Raw genomic sequence first — 25116 nt, 5'->3', positions numbered from 1 at the left:
TGTGTGTGTGTGTGTACCTCCATGTACACACAAGTTTATAGAATTGGCTGGACAAAAATACATATAAACCTTTCCTGTTCCATCAACTGTAACTCTCAAAAAATTCAAGTACAAGCAATTTAAAATCTATTTACTAATCAATTCAATAAGCATTTATTGAGTATACTATGTGCTCAGCACTTTTCTAAATGCTGGAATAGAAAGATGAATGAGAACCTCAAGGAGTTTGTGGCATTGTGAAGATATGAGTCAGGTTGGATAGTGTCACAAGTCATGATAAGTTCAGGTAACAGCATCAACCGTGATCAGGGAGGGAGGGGATTCAAGCAAGCATCTTGGAAGAGGACTTGCTTATGATAGGTCTTGAAGGATGCATTCATCAGGTGGTCAGGGTGGTATTCCAGACAAAAAGAAGAATGTGGTCAAAAGCACAGAGCATGAAGCAGCATGGAATATTCCCCTGAATACTTCAGGGGAATATTTCAGCAGGGTATTCTGTGCTGCTGGAGACAGGAGAGCCTGAGGTGCTAGAGAAGTAGCCCTTCTGGTCAATCTTGGGCTCCATGAAGGAACAACTGAGGCCATAGCAACCACTGGCCATCTTTTCATTAAGACTTTGGACTTTGTGAAAACCCAGGAGTCTTAGATAATTACTGAAGCTGTCTGGGATTCTACAGTTAGGCATGATTGATTCATTTGGGGTTAGCCTTGGCTCTACTTTTCATTCCTTAGAGTGTAAATATTCCCAGGAAGACCACTACCAACTGTGCTTGGTCCTATGTTAGCTGCTATGCACAGTTTCCACTTCTAGTTGGTAGTAAATATTTGTTGGCTGAAATGTTGAACTGTTATAAAAATGAGAGCTTCCAGGAACTTCCTGTCTTATTGGAGAGATGAACTAAAAACGTGTAAAGAAGTCACAGTGCAAGATTTAAGTAATAGTTACAGGCAAAAGAGAGTTGACAAGATTGTTATAAACTCCAAAAGATAAAGCTAACACAAGCTTAACTGATACACACAGAAATATCCAGGGTCCTAAAAATGGGCAAGAGTACTATCTTCTACTGTATGTACAGTGTCCAGTTTTAGTAACTCGTCTTTAAATAGGACATTGGTAAATAAGAGTTACACCAGAGAGTCAAACATGGTAGAGAATGGTCTGTGCAATTATATTCTTAGGGTAACTTTCTAGTAGACTTACTGGGTCAAAAGTTATAAACAGTGTTAGGCCATTATTACATATTGCAATATCAATTTCCAAAATAGGTGTCACAATTTGCACTATCATATGCAGTGCATAAATGTACTTATTTCATCATAACTTTGTTGGAGTTGGCTATTATAATTTTTAAAGTTTTTTTTTAGGGAGACAATCTAATCAGGATGAGATCATTGTAATTTGCATTTCTTTGATTGCTAGTGAGGCCGAACAATTTTCTTTGCTTAATATTGTTATTTTCTATTGCATGAAGTCATGTTCCTGGGAGCACTGTGATCTAAAAGCAGGGTAAGCAAAGGTGATCTTGCACATAGGGGAAGAGTGGAGAGACAAGTGTAAGAAACAGGTGCTATTTTTTTGAATTGCCTCTTTTCATAGCTAGTGAAAGAAAATCTCACTTCATGTGGCTTAAATAAAAAGGGAAATGCAGTAATCACCCTACTGAAAAGACCTGACAGTAGGTTTGGTTTCAGTTATAGCTTGGAGCTCAAATGATGGCACCAGGACCCATTTCTGGACTTTGTGCTTTCCATGTTGATGTAGCATCCCTGTATTCAAACAAGCTTGCCTCTTGTTGTGTAGCTGCAGTAGTTTCCCCACTCTCTGATGCCAGTTTAAGTTTCGGATGGAGAACAGTCCCTTTCTTAGTCTCATTGGGTCTCATTGGATCACCTAAACAGCCCGAACCAATCACAGTGGCCAGGGACATGTGGTGTTCTGATCGGCTCAGGCCTGTCATATATTCCACTGCTAAACTGAATTGGAACTTCACCCTAAGCACGAAGGATTAGGGAAGAGGATCCCCTTGCTGGACGTGGCGGCTCATGCCTGTAATCCCAGCACTTTGGGAGGCCAAGATGGGTGGATTGCTTGAGCTCAGGAGTTTGAGACTGGCCTGGGCAAAATGGTGAAACCCTGTCTCTACTAAAAATATGGGTGTGGTGGTGTGCACCTGTGATCCCAGCTACTCGGCAGGCTGAGGCATGAAAATCGCTTGAGTCCGGGAGGTGGAGGTTGCAGTGAGTAGAGATCTGGCCATTGCACTCCAGCGTGGGCGATGAAACGAGAGTTTGTCTCCAAAAAATAAATAAATAAATAAATAGGACCCCCAGAAGGAAACTGGAAGTAAAGTGAGTGGCACCTAAAATATTCCAGGATTACCAAAGAGTCATTGTTTAGGAAAGCCGGAGTTTGGTAAGGGGGCCCCACACGGAGTTCTAAGTGGAGATGCAAGGGCCTGAGGATAAATTGCCCTTTGCTCTGTGTGGCCTCAGGCTGCCACCATTGGGCTATGCTCTTCCAGTGAGCAGTAGAAATAGAGCTGCCATGATCTTCTGAATGCTCAGATTCCTCCCTCTTAGTCTGACTGTCAGGGTGGGTTTCATTTCCTTTTATGCTCCCCTCTCCCTGGAGCTTGCTTAAATCCATGGTACTCAGTTTGGTCCATCCCCAGTGCTGTTAGGAAGGTATTTATGGAGACAGAAGCCTGCAGACCTCTTACGTGAGGAATACTAAACTATTGTTTCTCAGCTCAAAGCATTCTTTGTTACTTAGCTTTTTGATACTGGGGCTGGAACTCTGCAAACCACATTTCTTTTTGGCTGGTTGGCTCCACGGTTAGGCTTTGCCAATGAGAGAGAGGAAGCCAGAAGAAGTTGTGAAACTAGAGGAGGAACAGGGGCCTTGTTCCTTTCTGTTTCTGTAACCCAGCAATGCTGCTTCTCCTTGGCAGTGTCACTTGCTTCTAGTAGCAGCAGTTGGTTCCTGTTTGCAGTTTTGCTAACACTCTAAGGATCTGCCTCATGGAGGTCTCTTGGAGGCATCAGCTCCTGCCAACTGCCCTCTCCTGGGAAGCCTAAATCTCAGCTTTGCTGGATCCTCTAAACTCCTGGGAAATTTGTACTTTTTAATAATACCAACCTCTTCTTTTTGTTTTTCCAACCGTTGAAGTAGTAGCTGCTTCCCGTAGTATCTCCTTTTGGTTCTCCCGATTGTCCAATACCTGGCTAACAATTTTTTTTACATTACTTTTGTTAAAATAACTGGTGCAGTTTTTATTTCTTGACTGAACTGATTGAAGCAATATCAGTTTCAATCGACCTGAGTTGTCTTGCCATCATTTCAATTAAGACTGAAGAAGATCATTCTGACAGAAAATTAATATTGACTTCCCATTGCCTTTAGAAGAAGGTCCATACCTTTGCCTCCTGCCTGGTTTTATAGCTGCACCTTTTGCAAACTTGTACCTTATGCTCTAGGTACATGGATCTTCCTTAAGTTCTTCCAATGTGTAATGCTCTGTCATGATCAGGCCATTAAATGCGTAGTTCCTTTTGCTAAGAATATTGACATCTTCTACCCTTTTAACTGGATAGGTAACTCTATATATTATTCTTGCATCTGCAGAGATGTCCTGTTCCAAACCTTTGTAGGCCTCTTCCCCTTTCCTGTGGTATGCTGTACTGGCTTTCTGATGGCATATATTGTTTGATGATCTGTTTCTGTCACTGGACTGCAAGCTGCTTGAGAGCAATGCCTAGAACTCAATAGGCAACTGAATAAATATTTGGCAAGAACTTCCTTAGAAAATTTCCATGCTTTCTTTTTACTTTTGTGAAATAAGGATAAAACCCCAGCTACCATTACTGTTGATGCAAGTCACGCCCTAAATGACTACTGAGGGTTTTATCTCTCATCCAAAGGACAAGCTAATGTTATGAAAATTGCTAAAGTCAGACTAGAGGGCAACAAACAAGAAGGCTTAAAGACCTGAGATGTCTCTGAGGCTGCCATGTGTCGCACCATTGATGAAGGTGGACAGGGATCAGCTACTGATTCACCAGGTTAAAAGCCTTCCCATCACCCACAGCAGCTGTGTCAAAGACAAGTGGCAAAAGAAAATGAAACCTTGTCAAGCCCTTGCATATATGATTTCAGGATGCCAATGAGACGCATTGGATCAGAGGAGAAGATTGTGAATGTGACTGCTTTTCTGCACCATGCAATGAAAAAGAAAAGACTTGGGAGTCTGAACTTGATTCAAATCTTGGCTTTGCCTCTAGTTCTACTGGGAGATAGGAACCTTTATAAGATTCTTAGTTTATTAAACTGTAAAACGGGACTAATAGCACTGACTTCACTTTATTTATTTATTCATTTACCTATTTCTAAATGAGATAATTGATTTCAAGTGTCTAGCATAAAGTTAGGAAATATTGGTAGTTTGTGGAGAACGATTGGATTGGCAGATCTGATTCTACTCATTCATTCATTTAGTCATTAAAAAACATCATTGAGCATCCCTTAAATGCTAGTTATATAAATGAATTACATTAGAAAACGTCCATCCTCTCACGGAGTTTCTACTGGAAAGAGACAATCTGAAAGGTAACACACTGATAAACAAAAGAATGACAATTTTGTTTGTTGATTTAATCATGACTTTTATAACACCTTTTCCTGGATCACATGTTGCATTTTAGCTGTCGCGTTTCTTTATTTGTCTTTACTCAAGAATAAGTTCCTCGGCCTTTCCTTGACTTTCATGACATGGATATTTTTGAAGAGTCTAGGTCAATTGTCGTGTAGATTGAATCTCAGTCTAGGTTTGTCTGATTGTTTTGTGCTTTTTAAGACTGTGCAAGAAGCAAATGCCAGAGCTAACACCAGGACCTAGCTTTCCTGACCCCATGTCTTATGCATTTTCCTCTATCTATCTATCTATCTATCTATCTATCTATCTATCTATCTATCTATCTATTTTCCTCTATCTATCTATCTATCTATCTATCTATCTATCTATCTATTTAGAGATGGAGTCTTGTTCTGTCACTCAGGCTGGAGTGCAGTGGTGCAATCTTGACTCACTGCAACTTCCGCCTCCCGGGTTCAAACAATTCTCCTGCCTCAGCCTTCCAAGTAGCTGGAACAACAGGCACCTGCCACCATGCCCGGCTAATTTTTTGTATTTTTAGTAGAGAGGGGGTTTCACCATGTTAGCCAGGAAGGTCTCCATCTCCTGACCTCATGATCTGCCCTCCTCGGCATCCAAAAGTGCTGGGATTATAGGCGTGAGCCACCACACGTGGCCTCACATTTTCCTCTTAAAAGCTGCCAGGAGACTTGGAGGTCAGAAGACCCCTCACAGCTCCATCCCCAGAAGAACAGTCCTATTAACACTGCCAGGTTGTTAAATAACAGCAGTATTGACATGGTAATAACCAGAGAAGACACCTCCTCCCAGGTTAACCTAGCGATCTTTGTCATCATTTAGCATCTTCAGATCTGAATGACAAATTAAAAAAAAAAAAACTGATTATTTTATTACTTTTTTGCCATCATCTTTCTAGGTGACAATTTGTCCTGCTTTAATAGAAGAGCTGAAAAAATAATTAGGAAAATTAGATCAAATGTGGGTAAAATGCCATAAGATCATTTCAGTTCTATTATGATGCATTTTTCAAAACTGTAGGACATTGAACAAAATGCACCAAAATAAAACATTTTTTTTATTTGGAAAATTCTTTTTAAAAGCTGAACAATTGCTGCAGCTAATCTATAATTTACCCAAATGTTGGGTACTTTATTATATTGACATGCTATAAGTTAGCTCACTAAATTTTCTCCAAGAAATGGGGGAAACAAAAGGGCGAGTAATTGGTGCTCTGAGCCCATGGTCTGCTTCCCGTTTCATGAATGGGACCACAAGTACATTTTAAAATTTGTCCAGATGTTGTTTAAAACACACACACACACACACACACACACACACACACACACACACACACACACAAAGCCTTCAGACTAACCCTAAATGAACTCGGCCTTTTCATAGCTTTTTTGTTTCTAGTTGAGTGTTCCTTTTTCTGCTGTTCCAAAAGTGGGATTAGAAGACGTTTTCAGGTGGGGCTGGGAAAAGACTCTTCCCCCATTTAGTTCTTGCTGCTACAGACATGGTGGGGCTGGGTGGTGAGGGGAAATTTTACCTATGATGCATCTTATTAATAAGAAGGCATACATATGGGTAGATTGTTTATTTATATTATAAATATTCATTCAAAATTAGTTATTGAAAACCCCCCCTTATAAGCCAGGCACCATGCTAGGTGGTGGATTTAAAATGAATAACTCCGACGTGGTCCCTACCTTCAGGGAGTTTATAATCTTGTGAATGTAGGGTTTGGGTGAGGCATTTCTATTGGCTGAGCACAGGATGCTACAGGAAGGCATGTGGCAGCCTTTGGAGGAGGTAAAGTAGGTGGGTTTACATGTGTAATTTCCTTGGTAACAGACACTTTTGATTATGATAAAGAACAAAGGCAAACGAGAAAAGCTTGATTTGTTGAAGAAGTTGTACATCACCATGCTGTTCATTCCCATGTAAATGGGAAACTCATGACAAAAGTCTTTTCAAAGAATGGTGATATCAGGGACCAGGGGGAACAGAGAAGTCAAGCAGCTTTTTTGGATCCTTCCTTAGAAAATCCTGGAGCAGGTTCCTCACAGATTTCAGAGACAGAAACTGTACAGGATAGGGAAGCTGAGGAGCCTGAAGGTTTTTTTAACCTTCTCTTCTAGATGACCCTCTGCAGAGGAGGGCCACTTTTGCCTATGGGTCAATGGCTTTCTATCTCTTTCTCTATACACTGGGCTTCCTGCTTTTTACAGTGGTACTGACTTAATATTTACTACAGGCAATTGTTTTCTGGTCTCTCTCTCTCTCTCTCTCTCTCTCTCTCTCTCTGATTAATATATAGAACTTCCCTCTCTACACTCATAGACAATATTTTATAGCCCTTCTGAAACAGATGTGGATTCTAATGAAGCATTATAGTTGCTTTTGTAATGAGTGTTGAGGGTAGAAGAAAATGGTCATGGAGGAACTTCAATGTGATAAGGTTTAGGTATGTCCTCCAAATTCTTATCTATGCCAGAGAAGGCTCCTGCAAAGAAGCAATGTCCAAGCTGAGACTTGAAAACATTAAGGTAGAAACTGGGCTCTAGAGAGCAAGAATAACATTTGCAACGACCTGAAGACTAAAGATAACATGGTGTATTACATCAGAGAAACTGAAAGTTGTTCATATGGCTGATGGAAGAGTGAAAACGGAGGTGAGAGGTGGGTTTGGTAATTGAAAGCTTTGGAAGCCTTTGAGGCCATGGGAAGCTGCTGAAGCCATGTAAGTGGGGAAATGGAAAGATCAGATTTATATTTCAGAGTAAACATTCTGGCTGCAGTGAAATTAAAGGTGTAGGCGCAAAGCTGAAAACAGAGAGACCAACAGGTTCTCTCTATGGATTAGTATAGTGGCAGTCAGGATGGGGAGAGGCAGAAGAATGACAGAAATATTTTGGAAGTAGAAGCAACAAGACTTGATGATTAATTGGATGTGGACAGTGAGGGAGGAGGATAAATCAGAGACAAACAGCCCAACTTTCTTCACATCTGTCTTGTACACCACCCTGGACTTTGAAGCCTCCCTGCATCTTCAGTTTTTCCTAAAGCTGTGACCTCAAATCTTGGCATTGATCTTAGACCCCATGATGACTGTTTGTGCCTTAGTGGTACCAACAGCACCCATGGGTACAATCTGTATTCTAAATGCTGCTGCTGGTCATTACCCACCCCCAGGTTTGGTCCATCCATGTTTTTTCTTCCTGAATGTACAGCCACAGGATGATAGTGGTGGTTAAGAGCAGGGACTTTATGTGAGATGGATTTGGGTTCAAGTCCCAGCTCTGCACTTACTCTTAGTTTGACCTTTAGCAAGTCACCGAACGTCTCTGAATCTCAACTTTTCTCATCTGTGAAATAGTAACAGAACAACTGTGAGGATTAAATGAAAGCACGAATGTGAAGCACAGTACCTGCACATGGACAAGCACAAAATGAAAGCGGATTAGAGAGAGGAACAAGGAAGCAATACAGAAGAGACTGGTAGGTTTTGGTAGGTTTTTTTCTTTTCCCTCCCATGGCCGAGAGTCTGAAACAACACAGAATAACAAAAGCATCCGTTTGGATAGAGAGGAAGAGGAAGAATCTCCTTTAGCAGGATTTCTTGAAGGTCTGCTAAGAAGAGTTTATTTTGACCATGTAAAAGTTCGGATTGGTTTGTTGAGCCTGGACTAGAACAAAAGCTAAGGCCCAGCCCACCGAGACTTCTTCCACCCTGGGACTCTTGACTTCATGTCATTTTTCTCTCTCTACTTACATGTTCTTCCTCATGTTCAAATCTCAGCCACCCTTAACTCTCTTATCCTCCCCACTCCTTCTCTTCTCCTTCTGCCTCTTCTCACAAGGCAGCTCTAAAGCATCCCTTTATTTGTCCAGTTCCAGACACAGCAGGATGTAGAAGTTAACATTTGTTGGAGACTGTTTTACCTCCTGGAATCTCCCCTCTAGAAAACTTTGTGTCACTCTACTTACAAACCTGGTATATCCCTGAGTAGAGGCAGTGTTAATAAAACTCAGTAATACTAATAATACCAATAAGCAATGTGCATCAGTGCACTCTGCTGTTCTATACAATCAGCAGCTCATTCTACTGGCCAGGGACCAAGCAGCCTCCTTTCTGATTGGTCAGTTTATGCCATACTGGTCTTTATGGGTTAAAGTGTGTCCCCCCTCTCCCCTACAATTCATGTGTTGAAGCCCTAACCTCCAGCACCTGAGAGTGTGACTATGTTTGGAGATAGGGCCTTTTAAGAGGTGATAAAGGTAAAATCAGGGCATTAGGGTGCACCCTAATCCAATGTGACTAATGTGCTTTTAAGAGGAGGAAATGTAGATATGCAGAGAGATACCGGGGATGCACGCACACAGAGAGGCCATGGGAGGACATAGCAAGAAGGTGGTAATCTGGAAGTCTAGGACAGAGTCCTCAGAAGAAAGCAAACATGTTGACACTTGGTTTTGGACTTTTAGCCTTCAAAACTGTGAGAAGACAAAGTTGTATTATTTAAGCTGTCCAGTCTTTGGCATTTGGTGCAGTAGCCCTAGCAAACTGATACACTGGTTATGATATTTTTTGGACTATCATGTTCAATAATAACAATAGTTTTGTTGATTGCTGAGTCAACTCTAGGGGTAGTATAGATCACATCATTACATCTTAAGTTACTATCTAAGTATTATCTTCATTTTGCAAATAAGAGAACTGAGACTTGAAGAGGAAAATGACTTACCTAAGTCAAAATCACAGAGCTTGTAAAGGGCAAATTCAGGCTCAAATATAAATCTTTCTGACACTAGTGCCTAGGTTCTTAACTATTCTGTACTACCTAGAAATACTGGTCTTCTCCAACTGTTCCCTTTCACCCAATATAAATGATACTCCTTATTTTTCTCTATGGCTCTCTGGTCTTTTTTCCCCTTTGGAGTATGAGCTACAATTTAGAATCATAAATTTAATTACATGATCATTTTCTCAATGCCTTCCTTCCCTGCTAGTCCAGTGATATAGCACTGTGCTTATAATTATGATGATGATGTTAGTTTTGGAACAAGCGGTGTTGAAAAGCTTCTTGATTTTTCTGCCAGGTGAAAGCCAGCCAGCCCTTTGCATATGGTGAAATGATCAACCTCAATGGGCATTGGCAAGTAACAGGGATGCTGCTGTGCTCTTTAATTTATACCTTGATATTGTACACATGTGGCTTCAGGAAGGGACCATGTCACTTAACCTTCCCATATGGCGCAAACCAGCATTTCCCTCCCCATGGCTGCTCTCATGAAGAGTCCTGCCTGATCTGGTGTTCTAGGAGTTGTTTTGCCATTTTGAAACGCACTTCAAGGCAGGAAGCTGCGAGCCACTGGGTGCTCCCTTGGTGGCTTTTCTCTGCTTTTCCTGACCTTCTACCCTGTTAATACATCTGGGTGAAGTGGCAGCAGCTTTTTTTGGGTATAATGGAGCCTACAAAAAAATCAAGCCAGGTCTGTTATACCAGATTGTGACTCCTTCTCAAAGAACAAGATCCCAGCAGATACTTGTAGATGTTACTCCGTGCTAATCACCTACTTGAGCCAATGTAATGTTATGATGATAGTGGTTATTATTTTCCCAATGATGTTCCCCTATCAGAGGTGGAAACAATGTACATTTCCCTCCCAACCAAAACTAATAGAAAAATTCTATCTCCTTCCAAAGGACTGAATTTTGTAAAGACAGATTATTTTTCTCAATTTTGTAAAGACAGATTATTTTTCTCTCTGCGGCTTTTTATTTTTAGGTTTCCTCCTCCCTCTCCCTACTTTTTTCCATTTAATGCTTTCATACAGAATGAATAGTATTCTACATTTTTATATTCTAAACACTGCTCCTGCATAATTTTATTCAATTCTTTGTTGGTCTTTTTTTTTACTCCAAGTTATGGTTTTAAAAATAATCTAGAACTAATTTGTCTAATGAATATGCAATTATTGCAAGAGTCTTTTGAAGTTTTTGAAAACCTTCAGTCAGCATCTTTCTGGGACATGGTGATGAATGTAGCATCAGGCACTTGAAAGCCATTTCTAATTTGGCAGGTATAATTTTTTGCACATTTCAAAGCTGGGTACCATGCAGCTATTTATTGTGTACTTATGGTTCACTTAGTGTAGTTACTTTCTAGCCTAGCTCCCTCTGCTGGATGAATGGATGCACCATTGCTATTGGGGCACAGTGGGGTTCAAACAGAAGCCAGGTCGGTTAGTCAAGGCAGGGGAGAGAGGGCGCAGTTTGATTTTGCTACTACTCATGCCCAGAGCTGACAACTAATAGCTATCATTTATAGTGTGCTTATCCCATGCAAGACAGTTTACGTATGTCTTAATCTTCATTTACACATAATCCAGAAAGCAAAGGAATATTATCACTATTTTAAGACTTGAAGAGGTTAAGAAAGTTCCCTGAGATCACACAGGTAGTAAGTGGCAGAGCCTTTATAAACATTTATCCTGGAGCGCATTTTCTGTGTGAGGCACTGTGTAAGTCTAGAAATGAAGTTGACCTGGATCTTACTCTCAGAGTGTTTATCTTCCTGTAGAAGAGAGAGAAGACAAACAACCATATCATTTAGCCAAGAAAATTCAGAAAAAAAGAAAAATAGAGGGCCGTTCCATGGTAGCAGAAGCAAAGGAAAGGGAGAAAAATTTCCATTTCAGTAGAGAGAAAATTTTATCATCAGAGGAGGACTGGTTTCCGGAGATTTTTGCTCATGCCTCCCTGTTTCCTGCCTACTGTGCACATTGTGTTTGAAAGTAGCCCCGATAGAATTTTTCAGGAATCATTTCTGACCTGGGAAGCAGCTTCCCCCTGAGTACTTTTTTCTAGTACTTCACTGAAGAGGCCATTGCTGAAGCAGACAGAAGCATCCCAACCCCAGCTGTGGGGTTCATTATCCTCTGCTGTCAAATTGCCATGGTCACGAGGGTGTGAAAGTCACAGCGCCTTCCCAGTCCTGGCTGGGTACAAGTTGTCAGAGCTCCTCATAAAAACAGCACAGGGCCTGCTACTGAGTGCTGGAGCATGCCATCTCACGAACCATAGCCGTCCTCGGCGATGGAACAAAGCACTTTCTCCCATACCCAGTCTTGTTATATGCTTTTTTTTTTTCCTTCTGGCCTCCTGAAAATGTCTTTTGGTTGCAGGTAGCAGAAGCACTGAAACTATATTAAGCAAATAAAAGGGAATTTATTATAAGACTCTCAGGGGCTACACCCAGGAACCAAAAACATCAGAAGCCAAGGTAGTTACTCTCTCGGCAATTCTCTGTCTTAATTACATGGACTTGTGTTTCTGATTGTTCTTGCATCTCTGTCTATGTTTCTCTCTCTATTAACAAGTTGTCTCTTCTTATAGATTCATGCCAGAATATGGCTTCCCATAGCTCCCAAATGCCCATCTTCTCAGTTTGAGAAACAAAAGAAGTTCATACTGGATCACAATTCTACTGCTGTTAGAGAGAAGCCTGATTTATTCCAGGCTGGGTCCAATCAGCTGTGGTGGAAGCAGGGATCAGGTAATAGAGAAAGGCCCTGATTCTTTCCCTGGCCTCTAGGGGTGGGGTGCATTTTACAGAAAAGGAGAAGTTGCCGGACAGGCAGTCACATAGATAATCACATATTTATGAATCAGTGCTGTGACATGGTTTTGTCTTTTCTTGAGAGTCAGTGCAGCATGCTGACTATCCATACAAGGGCAATGTCTGTGGAATTTCATTCTTGCTTCTTGGAACAAATGGAATTCACTTGTGCTGTGTAAAGAAGACTAAACTATCCATATAATCCAGGAAAAATGGATGCTGAGGGTAAAGAGGCTTCAGTTGTTGTGAACTAATTAGGTCAACTAATATTGTTCAAATTCACAAGATAATTGCTTAGGCATCCTCATGAAAGTATGAGTAAGATTTGGGTAGTTCTCTGGCATTGGGAACCTAAAACTACTTCCTTGACCCATGCTTTTTCTGCAGAGATGCCTCTTTGGTATCCCAAGGCAGAAGTGATCTTTCCCTCCTACAAACATCCAAAGAAATGCTTTGCACTTCTCTTCTAGTTTATTTAACTTCCTTATGCTTGTTTGTATACTTTTATCTACTGGCAGATTATTGTTTGCATAGGACAGTATCTGTCTTATTTAATTGTCCCTAAGACTGATTACAGTGCTTTCCTTATGCATAGTAAATTCCTAAAGCATAACACTAAATATGTAAGTCACTTCAGTGACCCATAGTAAACCAGACCAACTTACTATGAGTTCAAAACTCTTTGAGCTGGAGATTCTTCAACAGGCCAATTAATAAACACAATAAATGTACTAGTACTGTCAATATGCCTAGTACTGTGTTTAGTGCCACTGAATAAATGGTTTTATAATTCATTTGCTAAGACCTTGGGAAAACTTACACTGAGTCTCAATGTCCTATCTGCAAACTGGAAGATTGAGGAGGAGTAATAATACTTCTTTTGTAAGGTGATTATAAGAGTTAGAAATTATATATAGAAAACAGCAATTACATAGTAACCTTTTCTGTTTAATTGTAGTTATTATTTATTGTGGTAGGTATGAATTTTCAGGCATAACTCTCAAGTGTGAGAAAACTCGCGTCTTTATTGCTCATGACATTTATGTTGTCCTTGTTGATCTCTTCACTTTCCTTGGACAAAATTGAATTTCAGTTGTATTCTAGAGACCTCTAAACAGTTCAAAGATGTGGAAAGTTTCCATGTGTCTTATGCAGTCCTCTGCATTTGGGAAATGCTCTCTGGGCTTCAGTCTACTCTGCTTATCACTAATAAACTCTTCCAAGCCCTTCTTGGCCCCATGGGATTGAAACTCTCTAGCTGTTGTTGCCAGGATCATAATTGTTATGTTTTCTATTCCCCTTGGGATGAGGAATCTTCCACTCTTTTAGTTCGAACTTTTCTGCTCCCACTCCCTAACTATAGAAGCCTGAGGCCAGGTGGGATGCTTGTTGTGTAGGAATCTGGAAACTTCTGCTTTAGTTTCTGAAACTCAAGAGTTGAGATGTCATTGAGTCTTAGCTCAAATGTTATATCTTTGTAGAGATCTTTGTAGAATATTCCTTCTAAAGCAGAGTCCATGCTCAATCCCAGCCAGTTACATCACTCTATTTTATTATTTTCATAGAATTCATTACTATATTGACTTATCTTAATCATTACTTGTCTTTGCATACTAGGATATAGTCTCGCAAGGGGCAGAAATCTTATTCATCATTGTATCCTTAGCACTATGTCTGGCACATATCAACTGCTCTGTAAATAGTTCTTAAATAAAAGAATTAATTATCTTGCCAAATTGCAAAGCTAATGGTGATGAATTTGATGAAAGAAATATGACATAATACTTATTTTAAGGTTGCTTAAACCATTTTGTGTTAATAATCAAGAAATAATTTGAAGACTGACCCAAGGCTTGAGTGGAGAATTTGGAGAGGTGAGGTAGTTAGAATATACATATATTCTAATACACACACACACATATACATATATATAAATATACATATATATGTGTGTGTGTATATATGTGTATCTATATAAGTGAATATATACATATATGTGTGTATATATATGTATATAGATATATGTATACCTTTAATTTTATTAATACAAACATTGGAACTTTAAAATTTTTTTCTAACTATGTAGAAACCCTCTATTTTATACATATTTATATGTAATGTATACTGTATATATTTTATATATTATTCATATAAATGAATATATACATATATGTGTGTGTATATATATGTATATAGATATACATATATCTTATATCTACCTTTAATATTATTAATACAAACATTGGAACTTTAAACATTTTTTCCAACTATGTAGAAACCCTCTATTTTATACATATTTATATGTAATGTATACTGTATATATTCATATAAATGAATATATACTTATGTGTGTGTGTATGTATACATACATATGTGCATATGTATTTCTGTGTGAGTAATGTATACTGTATATATTTTATATATTATTCATATAAATGCTAGACTATATCCTAGCATATATTTTATATATTACTTATATAAATGCTAGGATATAGTCTAGCATTTATATGAATAATATATAATACACATATATTTTATATGTGTATATATTCATTTACAATAGCATATAAAATATATACAGTATACATTACATACAAATATGTATAAAATAGAGTGTTTCTACATAGTTAGAAAAAAATTTTAAAGTTCCAATGTTTGTATTAATAATATTAAAGGTACATATAAGATATTTATGTTTAGCAAAAGGGGACATAGATTATAGAAACTTGAGCAATATTGATTTAAATTTTAATGTCACAGTGAGTTGTGAGCCAACTCCACCTGAGTCACTGGAGCATTTAAAAAATATAGATTTGAGGACATTACCCATAGAGGTCCTGGTTCAGTAGAACTGGGATAAGGCTCAGAAATCTGTATTTTGTAAAAAGATTCTCTAGATGATTCTGCTTCTTAACCAAACTTGGGAGCCAGTGATTTATGTTAAAAGTTCACAGAAAGGAAAGGAAAGTGAATTTAAGAGGGATATCTTTGTGGATGATGTAGAACTTCAGCTCAAACACTGTGCTCAGTGGTGAGTTTTTAATGAAACCTCAGGCAGTTGCTGATCCCAAAATTCATAATTCACACTTTATCCCCAGTGCTTGGGGTGAATGGTGGTGCTTCAGTTTTTCCTTTTTTTCTGGGTTTATTTAAACATAATATTTTTATTTTCAAAAAGTTCAATTATATATGAAAGTAAAAAAGCACGATGTACCCCTGTGTCTGTTTAGATGAATGTATCATCCAGCTTCGACAATGGTCGATTCTTGACTGACTTCATCTGTGCTCTGCTTGCTAACCCCCTGCCTCTAGCTTATTTCGAAGAAAATCCAAGACTTGATATCATTTCTTGCATTAATGTTTCAATGTGAAAAATAAGGACTACTAAAAAATATAATCTCAGCCAGCCATGGTGGCTCATGTCAATAATCCCAGCACTTGTGGACGCTGAAATGGGTGGATGAGATCTGTAGTTGGAGACCTGCCTGGCCAACATGGTGAAAACCCTTCTCTACTAAAAATACAAAAATTAGCCAGGCATGGTACCTTTAGTCCCAGTGACTCGGGAGGCTGAGGCATGAGAATCGCCTCAACCCAGGAGGTAGAGGTTGCCGTGAGCCAATATTGCACCACTGCACTCCAGCTTGGATGACAGAGCTAGACTCTGTCTCAGAAAAACCCCAAAACCAAAAAAAAAAACAAAAACAAAAAACATAATCTCAATACAATCATTAAACTAAATTAATAATTTCTTAATTTTTTCAAATATTAGTGTTAACATTTTCTCAGTTGCTGCAGAAATGCTTTTTCACAATTTGTTTTCATAATTGATTTGACTTATGATACAAATAAGACTCATATATTTTGATATTTTGAGTGTTTAATAGGTCTCTTAAGCCTCCTTTGATCTAAGGTGTTCTTTCTTCTTTGCAACTTGTTGAAATCTGGTCACTTTGTCAGTAGAGTGTCTCACAGTCTATATTTTACTAATTTTATTTTTGTAGTGTCATTAAAAGCGTTTTTTTCTGTCTTTTGCATATTCTATAAGTTGATAAGCAGATTTAAAAGCTTACTCAGATTAAGGTTTGATTTGTTTTCTGCATTATTCCATGCATGGTGGTGTTTATTTATATCAAGAAGCACATACCTTATTGTCCCTCTTTTTGTCATGGTAGTAGCAACTGGTTTCTTAAGAAAAGTGGGTTAAATGCTTGATTCATTCATTTTATTTGCCTGTTTTTTGGCATTCTCCAAAAATGAGCAATGAGCTGTTTTGTTGTTAGTGGTGGTTTTTTTAGGGGGAGGGGTGGAGTCTCACCCTGTTGCCCAGACTGGAGTGCAGTGGTGTGGTGTCGTCTCACTGCAACATAACATCTGCCTTCTGGGTTCAGGCAATTCTGCCTCAGCCTCCCGAATAGCTGGGATTACAGGTGCCTGCCCCCATGTCGGCTAATATTTTGTATTTTTAGTAGAGAAGGGGTTTCAGCATGTTGGCAAGGCTGGTCTCTAACTTCTGACCTTGTCATCCACCCACCTTGGCTTCCCAAAGTGCTGGGACTACAGGCGTGAGCCACCGTGCTCAGCTGTTGTTGTTTTTTAATATCGTATCAGCTCACATGTTTGTGTTTCAATCTATTGCGGTTGTTTTTAGTCCTCATTTTTCTTTCTTTTTTTTTTTTTATTATACTTTAGGTTCTGGGGTACATGTGCAGAACATTACATATGTATACATGTGCCATGGTGGTTTGCTGCATCCATCACCCCATCATCTACATTAGGTAATCCTCCTAATGCTATCCCTTCCCAATCCCCCAACACCCTACTAATCCTCCCTAGTCCCCCCACCACCCTACAGGCCCCAGCATGTGATGTTCCCCTCCCTCCGTATCCATGTGTTCTCATTGTTCAACACCCACTTATGAATGAGAACATGTGGTGTTTGGTTTTCTGTTCCTGTGTCAGTTTGCTGAGAACGATAGTTTCCAGCTTCATTCATGTCCCTGCAAAGGACATAAACTCATCCTTTTTTATGGCTGCATAGTATTCCATGGTGTATATGTGCCACATTTTCTTTATCCAGTCTATCATAGATGAGCGTTTGGGTTGGTTCCAAGTCTTTGCTATTGTGAACAGTGCCACAATAAACGTACGTGTGCATGTATCTTCATGGTAGAATGATTTATAATCCTTTGGGTATATACCCAGTAATGGGATTGCTGGGTCAAATGGTATTTCTATTTCTTGAGGAATCACCACGTTGTCTTCCACAATGGTTGAACTGATTTACACTCCCACCAACAGTGTAAAAGTGTTCCTATTTCTCCACATCCTCTCCAGCATCTGTTGTCTCCTGATTTTTTAATGATCGCCATTCTAACTGGCGTGAGGTGGTATCTCAATGTGGTTTTGATTTGCATTTCTCTAATGACCAGTGATTATGAGCTTTTTTTCATATGTTTGTTGGCCTCATAGATGTCTTCTTTAGAGAAGTGTCTGTTCATATCCTTTGCCCACCTTTTTGATGGGGTTGTTTGTTTTCTTTCTTGAAAATTTGTTTAAGTTCTTTGTAGATTCTGGATATTAGCCTTTGTCAGATGGGTAGATTGCAAAAATTTTTTCCCATTCTGTTGGTTGTCAGTTTGGTCTAATGATAGTTTCTTTTGCTGTGCAGAAGCTCTTTGGTTTAATTAGGTCCCATTTGTCTACTTTGGCTTTTGTTGCAATTGCTTTTGGTGATTTAGTCATGAAGTCCTTGCCCATGCCTATGTCCTGAATGGTATTGCCTAGGTTTTCTTCTAGAGTTTTCATGGTGTTAGGTCTTATGTTTAAATCTTTAATCCATCTGGAGTTTATTTTTGTATAAGGTATAAGGAAGGGATCCTCATTTTTCTTTATAATTGTGTAGTTCTTAATTGCACGATATACCACACTGGTTCATAGCCGAGTTTGGCAAACATTTTATGTAAAAAACCAGATAACGTATTTGTCACACTTTTTTTTTCTACAGTCCTTTAAAAATGTAAAACTACTCTCAACTTCCAGGCTGTATAGAAACAGCCCTGGAGATTTGGCTTGTGCACTGTGGTTTGCTGACCACTGAACCGGTTCTCTATTGATAGCTATTTGGTTTGTTTGCACGCTTTTACAATAATAAATTGTGCTGTTACAGATAATCTTCTGCATACATCTTTTTCTATTTTTGCCATTGGAATGGAGTCCTTGAAGTGAGATTACTGAGTCAAAGGGTAAATGCTTATTAGTTTTGCTAGATACTGTCAATGTCTTAATGGGTTTGTTCTGTTTTGTACCAGCAATGTGTGACAGTGTTTCCTCCAACCTTTCCAAAAGAGTTGGAGGAAAGAGTTTTAGATTTTTTTGTCATTTTGGGTGGAATAGCATATATAGTCTTAATTTGCATTTGTTTTATTGGTAGTAAGATTGAGTCTCTTTTCCCATGGGTTAAGAGGCATTTACATTACTTTTTGGTGAAATGTCTGTTTGTACCTCTTGCCCCCCAGTTTACTATAATTTATTGATTTTTTTCCCTGTAGTTTTATAAAATTAACTCATCATCCCTGCAAAAAGTGGTGAGTGTTTTTCTCTGGGTTAAAAAAATTTTTTTCAATTAAGAGTTTTTTTGCTGTATAGTTTTTAAAATTTTAATTTTTATGTCAAGTTTATATAACTTTTCTCTTATTGAATCTAGATTTTGAATCACAGGAAAATGTTTCCTACTCCCAAGTTTAGACCATGCTTTTTTATAGTACTGACATAGTAGTAGTCTTATATTTATTGTATCTTTTTTTTTTTTTTGAGATCAAATCTCACTCTATTGTCCAGCCGTGCTGGGATCATGGTTCACTGCAACTTTCACCTTCTGGGTTCAAGCGATCCTCCTGCCTCAGCTGGGACTACACGTGTGCACCATTGCAGGGTTTTGCCGTGTTGGCCAGGCTGGTCTCAAACCCCTGGCCTCAAGTCATCTGCCCACTTCAGCCTCCCAAAATGCTGGGATTGCAGGAGTGAGCCACTGTGCCTGGCCATAGTCTTATATTTAAATCTGACCCATTTGGAATTTATATTGGTTTATGGAGTGAGGAATAGATCCAATTTTATCATTTTCCATATGACTTATCAGGTATCTCAACACCACTGATTAAAACATTCATCTTTTCCCAATTCATTTGAGATGGTGAATGTGAATTAATAAACAATATTAATTTTACACATTCCAGTTATTAAATGCTAAATTTTCACGTGATTAGATCTATTTCTGGATATTCTATTTGTTCCATTTGTCTTTCTGTCTATTCATATACCAATATCACATTTTAAAAGTTTTTATAGGTTTGAAAAAACATTTTAATACCAGGCAGGGCTAGGCTTCCCCCTTCTATTTCTTCTTCTTCTTCTTTTTTTTTTTCTTGGCTGTTTTTCCAAATTAATGGTTTAATCAACTTTATCTTTAGGAAAATAAAAACCTGATGAAATTTTAGTGGTATTCACTAAGTATAAAAGTTAACTTTGGGTGCACTGCCAACTTGATGTTGGCACTTCCTTGTCTAGAATATGGAAAGAAAGTCTTTTTATTTGTTCAAGTCTGCTTTTGTGTTATTCAGAAATATTTTATACTTTGTCTCATGTGGATTTTACTTAGGTGTTATTACTATAATAATAATAATAATAGTTATTATCCTTATAAACAGACTTTTCCCCTTCCATTATGCCTTTGAATTGGATTTTGCTTATTCATATGTCCATCTTTTTACTTTTAATCTTTCATAATTTGTTTTGCATGTGTCTCTCAGATGTGTTGAATTATGATTTGCTGGCAAATCTGAAAATTTTTTATAGATTTGTTATGCCCATTTATATTTATTGATATGATTAAGAGCCTTGATCTCAGTTGTGTTATATGGTTTTATTTTATGTGATGTAGGGGGTGTGTGTATACATCAATGTTTCCCTATGGGTTTATTTTATTGCTTGCTTTTTTTCTTTTTCTTTTCTTTCATTTTTCTTCTTGATATAGCAGCATTTAGGAAGATCTGGATGCTCTGTCTAATGGTTACCCATATTATACCTTTATACAAAACATTGGTCTGTTTGGGATAGTGTCTGATACTTCCCTACTATAAGTAATATTGAAATTGACCAGCAATCTCTTCTTTCCCTTCCCTCCTCTCTCTCAGAGAATTTGATGTAATTTGATGCTGATGTAATATCATTTTGCTGTAGTTAATACCTATAAGGCAATCATCGAGCTTTAATCTTCTTTTATATGCTCTCCTCCTCTTTGCTTCTACTTTGGCTGTTCCTGAAAAGGAGAAAAAGGCGAATGACAACATTTTCCCTCACACCTCATGCTACCTCTTCCTTCCACAGAGCTCAGGGAAGTGCATAGTTTGGGGAAAAGAGATCAGATTTTGATGGGTGAAAGGGAAGCATTTTAGTTATCTGCTTTTAACAACTTCCTTACCCTTTTTAACAGCAAGGGAATATTCTAAAGGTATTTTGACATTTCTTTGAATATTTTATAAAAGAAGAGACAATAACAACCATGGGGAAAGTAGTCCACTCTTTTTCAGTGCCTGGCGGGAGATGAGAAAAACCAAGAGGGAAATCAGTATGGTTCACCTACAAGGCTGGACACTAGGAGCCTAGTGTCATCTCTCACCAAATGTCCTGTGCTCAGGTTTTACAGGAAATCTGCAGGGGTATCTACATTTAAGGGATCTTGTAGGTGTGTCTAAATGAGTGTATCACTGGGAAGCAGTGTGGCCTGGAAGACCAGAGGGCCCTTCTTCAAATATTCTGAACCACCTATGTCATCAAGCATATCACCTGATTATGAGGAAGGGGAGGGGCTTCCCTAAGCTCGACTCAAATAGAATTTTCCATGACCAACATAGTCAATTCTTACCTGTTCCCATGGAGTAAACTCATACATGTATGAGATACTGGAATGTAAGCTTAAGACAACAAAATAGCAAGCTAGTTTGGGGTGGAGGATAGGGATGTCAAGAGCTGTCTCCTGAGGTGCTAGAATGTAGCCATAGGGACTTTTTGTTGGGTACCTTCAACCCTGGATCAGAAGAGGCATGTTGGGCACTTTGAGGATTTGCATATGTGTCTTTTCTAAGTAGGTCTGGTAGACTTCAGAATCCCTGACTCAGATGGTTCTCTCTCTTCTAGAGATTTGCTTCTGACCTATGTGAACTTTTCTGGCACTCTATTTCCTCCAGACTTTTGTCTTATTCATCCCTCACAGCATCAGAATATAGGTGCTTGGTTGTCTTGAACTACAGAGAGCCCTGGGGAAAGCTGTGCTATCCTGGGTTTCATGGCTGTGTAAGGTACATATTTTAAAAAAGTTTTAGAATTCAAATAAAATTGGATGTCAGTAATGAAAATTTATATGACTCAAAGCTAGAAGAACAATTCTGCCTATCAGTGGAAAGATCAAGATTCCTTTAAAGTTAGGGAAATGACAGTGATGGTTTGCATTTTCTATCAGTCTTCTTTTGTGTTTTTATTGGATCTTTTATTGCTCAGGGCCTTTATGTTTTGAGATGAAGCAAAAGCCAATAAAGTTGTTACTTGTTTTTAATTTTTGATTCTTTTAATGAATGAAATCAAGGCTGTCTTTTTCTTAGCAGTCTCTCTCCTCTCCTTTCACATTTTCTGTTACTATGATGAAGAGATGAGAGAGACAGAAGGTGGCTATATAGTAGGAAATAGGCTCTCATCATTTGAAGTGGCTGTTTTTTTTTTCACAAGCTCTGTGGGGAATTCTGAGCATTAGCTTCAAAAGAGCCATTCCTTATGCCAAAGCTGTGCTTAGATTTGACTTGTTGGGATCGTTTTTGCAAATGCCAGAACTGATAATGGGAATGGTTGATTCCTGAGATGGAGGAAGGACAAAGTAATGGCCCCAAAATTACAGCCTAGGTGTATCTAAACATTTCTAAAGTGTGAGAATTCTGAATCCTCTCTTTACCCCTGCTGTGAAAGACGATACTGATATGACCCTTTTCAGTATTTCCCCCTTCCATGTCATTCCAGACTAGCTTTTTGTGCTTCAGTGATACAAATTTAGAGAAAATTGGGAGCAGAACAAGGGCAAGAGGGGATGTTATAGGGCTTGGTGACAAATATTTTGAGGATTTTGACAAGTGAGCCATGGAAGAAGTGTGTGAAGGAGTGGAGAAAAAAGAAAAGTGAAAATTTAAGATACAGTTGTCTGAGCTCATTGACATTACATTCAAGGCATTTGAAAATGAAGTGAAGCACTTGGGAAATTTTGCCTTTATTATTATTTTTTTGTTTCTGGATAGCAGTTCTTTTTTATTTCTGCTTCGTAGTTCTTTGATTGCGATACCATTGCAAAGCTAGTCCTCATGGGTGACACCTTTATAAGATTACACTTGTGTTTCTTGCTGTGATAACTAGATTTCTGGTTTCTTGAACATTTTCCTAAGTCCAGCATGGAGAATAGGTTATATCTTACATATCAACTCTAATTAAGTGGTACAGCTTCTGTAGTTTCTCATTGAGAAGGAATAAGAATCTCCATGTGGGTTTTAGTGGAAAAGAACATTCTGATTGATTAATGGTGTTTGCTGTAGAATGCTGGTGAATGGTTTATATGCCATAGACTCTGCCACAGCTGTTGGAAAACATTCTTCTTGTCTTTTCTTGTGACATACAGCTAAAGTGACAGAGAAGACAACTAGAATATGCAAACATGGAAAACTGCTGTTGAGAACTGCTCTTTTTTGTCAAAACGAAGTGGCAGAATAATACCAAGTTTAACAGAGCAGAAGGGAGTGAGTTAATTAACACAGAAAAAGTTTTGATGCAGAGAATCTAATCTAGGATTGGGTTCTGGGAAACAGAACAATTGACCTGGATTTTAGTACTCTATTGGACCTGAAAGTTTCACTGGGGTTCTGAGCACAGCATGGACTAACTGAGTTCAAAAAGTCAAGCACTTTGCCTTGTGAATAATTTATATTAACTACGTCCATTACCTGAAATCCGTATAGCAATAGTTTTTAACCCCCTTTTCCTGAATTCATTCCATCATTTTATTAAAGAATTTGGTTCTTTATAAAGGCAAATTTTCTGAGAGGAACATTTTTGTCATTATAGGAACTTGTTTTGTTAATAATAGCTTCCATTTCCAGGCTAAATGTTTGCATACATTAGCTTATTGAATACCTATGAAAATCTTGTGAGATCAATATCATTATCCCCATTTTATGCTGAAGCAACTGAGAAGTTATGTAGCTAAACTGAGTATACACTTAGTATATTAAGATATCACTGTTATAAGTTGCAAAGCTTGGGCTTTTAATCTTATACTGTACTACTAATTTATTTACTTGTTTGCCTATTCATTATTCATAATACATTTTAAGAACTTGAGAACATTTTGGTCATTTTCTAAATCCAGCTGCTGAAATTAGGCTATACCATGCACTAGTTACAAAGATCCTGGAGGTAAGTCCAACTTCTTAGAGTTTGCAGAGCCAAAAGAGACAGACAGAGATTGGGAGTCAGGAGGTTGGGGTCAAGATGTGAATCCGCCTAGGTGGAGGTGGAGAGGGAGAATGAGTGGAGATGAATTACAGTAGTGAAGAGGTTAAGGAAATAGAGTGTGAGACTGTTGGGTTCTCTAATTTGTTTTTAATTTGTCTTGAGCACTCACCATGTGTCAGACAATGTGCTAAAAACAGGAGATACAAAGCAGCAAACACAGAATCCATCACTGCTTTCATGGGTGATACAATCTGATGTTTTTTCCCTCCAAATATCATGTGGAAATTTGATCCCCAAAGTTAAAGTTGGGGCCTACTGGGGAGGTGTTTGTGTCATGGGGATGGATCCCTCATGAATGGCTTGGTGCCATTTCATAAGATTGACTGAGTTCTCGCTCTTTGTCTTGCGAGATCTGATTGTTAAACAGAGCCCGGCACCTTCCTTCCCTCACTCTCTTGTTCCCTTTCTCACCCCACACACCTGCTCCCTCTTTGCCTTCTGCTGTGATTGGAAGTTTCCTGAGGCCCTCACCAAAAGCAGATGCCATGTTTCCTGGAAGTGTGGGCAGAAATGTGAGCCAAATGAACCTCTTTTCTTTATAAATTACCCAGCCTCAGATATTTCTTTATAGTGACATAAAATGGACTAAGACAGTGGGTTTATAGACTAATGAACACATATGATTAATCAATTTGTCTCTCAAGTAAATAGAAAATGAAACTATAGTAAGTGAACATACTAGTTCATGCTTGGTGTAGTAAGTTCACTGCATGTGAACATGGTGCTATGAGATGCTCTAAGATGGCGATTTGATATTATCAAGGGTCAGGAAAGACTTCTCTGAGGAAGACATGGTGTATCCCAGATCAGAAGAATGAGTTGATTTGGTAAAGAGAGTGGGAAAAGAATTCCCAATAGAGAGACTAGCATGCAAAAATCATGAGAGGATGGTGTGAAAGAAGCCAGTTCAGCCTGAACAGAGAGAGAGGCTGCTGGAGAGATAGGTAGGAGGCAAACATGCATGGTCGTAGGCTACAGCTTTTGGCCATTATCCCAGTAACTATTGATATCCGCTGAGGATTTTAAACACAGAATGGCATGACTTGGCTTAAATTTGAATCCAATCACCTGAGCCATGATGAGAAACAGACTGAAAGGTGGCAAGAACAGAAGCAAGTAGTTCAGTTTGAAAGCTATCACAGTTGGATCTATGTCTAGAAGCACTGATTGTGTCCCAAGATGACCAGCTAACAGGAGTTTTGCAGTGTCTCTGGGCTGATAGCACTGGGATA

General features: G+C 38.6%; 1 protein-coding gene across 15 annotated transcripts in view; it reads left to right on the top strand.

The window, feature by feature from the left end:
- Positions 1 to 25116, top strand: part of PRELID2 (PRELI domain containing 2) — an 856521-nt gene that overhangs the window by 153888 nt on the left and 677517 nt on the right. Inside the window, exon 7 of one of the 15 annotated variants that reach the window (XM_064366465.1) lies at positions 8035 to 8056. The exons of the other annotated variants lie outside the window; for them this stretch is intronic. The gene's annotated coding sequence lies outside the window, so the exon portion shown is untranslated. Of the gene's footprint in view, positions 1 to 8034; positions 8057 to 25116 lie in introns of those variants that run through there. 15 annotated transcript variants of the gene reach the window in all.

This window comes from Aotus nancymaae, unplaced genomic scaffold (genome assembly GCF_030222135.1).
Source record: "Aotus nancymaae isolate 86718 unplaced genomic scaffold, 86718_ANA_hifiasm-v0.15.2.pri h1tg000064l_1, whole genome shotgun sequence".
Lineage (NCBI taxonomy): Eukaryota > Metazoa > Chordata > Mammalia > Primates > Aotidae > Aotus > Aotus nancymaae.
The sequence above is the reverse complement of the archived record's forward strand: the minus strand, read 5'-3'. Positions and strand labels throughout refer to the sequence as shown.